Consider the following 2,614-nt stretch of genomic DNA (forward strand, 5'->3'; position numbering starts at 1 on the left):
AACCCTGTACATTGCATAATGTTTGTCCTGGAAAATTTATAGGTTGATGCCAGGACACATGTTCATTTCTAACAAGCATGCTCATACGCCAAAATCAATTACATTTCTAAGGTATTCTCTAATTACATAGTTTAAAAAAATCCTTTAAAACCTGTCTGCCGGAAATGCCGGCAAAACGAGACTCAGCCGAGAACATGGAAGTCCTCCCCCAGTGTGCCGATGAGGGCTCTGAGTAAACCGAGTCTCTGCTTCTCAGTGATGGCTCTTCACTGGTTACCCAGGGTGCAGTTCCCCTCCCTACCCACCACTCCTGCCTGGGAAATCTCCACCACTCCTACAATTCTGAAACTCTGCTGGGGATGAGAATTCAAAGGGGGTAGGTACCGTGAGGGGCCTCAGAGAGATCTCAACTGCAAGTTCAGCGCTCTTTCCAGCCTACAGCACCAGGACATTAGAGGTAAAAAACAACTTTATTTATTTTACCGTGTGTGTGTGTTTCTTTCATGAGAAAATAGCAAGGCCTGAAGTTCACTTTGATAAATGTTATTTTACATGATCAGATGCACATAGGTATTGCACATTTGCATTTCTCACCTAAGAATATCCTCCTTTGCTCTCACTGTGTGTGAATGACCAGACACTAAACATAGAACTTCTCTATGCCCTACCAATCCCACTCCTGGACATGTATCCAATAGAACACAAGCCAGACCACACTAAAGCCACCAGCACAACCATGTTCACTACAGCATCGTTTACCATAGTGAACACATGGAATCAACCCAGATGCCCCTCAGGGGATGAATAGATCAAGAAAATGTAGCATATATACACAATGGAATCCCACACTTCCATCGGAAAGAATAATATTCCACCATTTGTAAGGAAATAGAAAGACTTGGAAAAAATTATACTAAGCAAATTAAGTCAGACCCAGAGAAAAACAGGTTGCATGTTTTCTGTCATTTGTGGGAGCTAGGATGTCCTAATAAATCTACAAGTAAATGCAATGGGTGAAAAAAAAAAAAAAAAGACAAAGAGGGCTGGGAATGTGGCTTAGTGGTAGAGTGCTTGCCTAGCGTGCATGAAGCCCTGGGTTCCATTCCTCAGCACCATATAAACAGAAAAAGCCAGAAGTGGCGCTGTGGCTTAAGTGGCAGAGTGCTAGCCTTGAGCAAAAGAAGCTTAGGGACAGTGCCAAGGCCTTGAATTCAAGTCCCATGACTGGCAAGAGAGGGAGGGGGAGAGAAACATAAACAAAAATAATCCGGGACATGATAAATTATACAGGTGTGTTTTTATTTATCTTTAAGGTAGTTGCACCAAGGAGTTTCAGTTCAACATGCCAGTTTATAAGTACAACGCATCTTGATCAATCTCACCTCTTCCACGTTACGCCTCTCCACACCCCACCCGTCCCCTCCAGTGACCTAGATCCATTCTTGCGCGTGTGCACTGAGTGTCACGACTGTGTTTGCTTCTCCCCATTCGTCAGCATAACACCTGTCAAACACTGTGAGACAGACTTCTAAGGAATGTACAGCGGTGGCCTTGTGTCACAGAGGACAAAGGTGGGGACCAACTCCAAACACCAGCAGGATCTGCAAGCCAGGGGTCAGAGTGGGAGGCGGCGGGCGTGACATGGATGAGGGGAGGGAAGATTCTGGCTAGGTGGGTTCTTTGTGATGGCGGCAGGTGTGGTCAGCAGCCAGCGGGGGCTGAGGAGGGTGAGGATCTTGACCGCGGGGGAAGGGTGCGGGATTGCGCAGGCCAGGGGGTTTCTGCTCACACGGACGCTGGGAAAGCTAAGGCGGATTTCGCAGAGAGCTTTGCGAGCAGTCGTCTGTCTGCAGTCCGGTGAGGGCAGATCTTGGTCAGGCGAGAAGAGGGAGTCGGCGGGCTCTGAGCTTCCTTCTTCCACAGCCCGGTGCAGGCGAGCCCTGGAGGTGGGCTGCAAAATGCTGGCCCCAGGTGGACTTTGGGTGGGAGATGTGTGCTTTAATCACGCTGCACGTTTCAGAGGTGCCGTCCCTGGATGCTAGAAAATTCCAGCCACGTTCTCTCCTGTCACCCCCAGAGGCCTTGCTGCTGGGAGGAATCCCAGGGGCAGTTAGTTCTTTCTGCATCAGGAAGGCTTGTTTACACACATACCCTTATTCAGATGTGAAAGGTCACTGGGCCTGGATCTTTTTCCCCTGCAGGGCCTTCCAAGCTTCCTTCTTTGATCCCCATTAAAAGTGACCTTGAGCTGGGTGTTGGTGGCTCATGCCCGAGAAGCTAGAGCTACTCAGGAGGCTGAGATCTGAGGATCATGGTTCAAAGCCAGTCTGGGTAGTAAAGTTTGTGAGACTCTTGTCTCCAATTAACTACCAAAAAAGCCAGACATGGAGTTGTGGTTCAAGTGGTAGAGTGTCAGCCTTAGGCACAAAAGATCAGGGACAGTACCAGGCCCTGAGTTCAAGCCCCAGGACTGGCATCAATATTAATAATAATAAACCTTGGGTTCCCTTTGTTAATCCTTCTCCACCTTGACCTCTTCAACTAGTGGGATGACCTGAAAGAGAGTGACCTTTGAACCGTGCCCAATACACTTGTTAATTTTCTTCCAGACCAT

The sequence above is a fragment of the Perognathus longimembris genome, chromosome 9 (genome assembly GCF_023159225.1).
Source record: "Perognathus longimembris pacificus isolate PPM17 chromosome 9, ASM2315922v1, whole genome shotgun sequence".
Taxonomy (NCBI): Eukaryota; Metazoa; Chordata; class Mammalia; order Rodentia; family Heteromyidae; genus Perognathus; species Perognathus longimembris.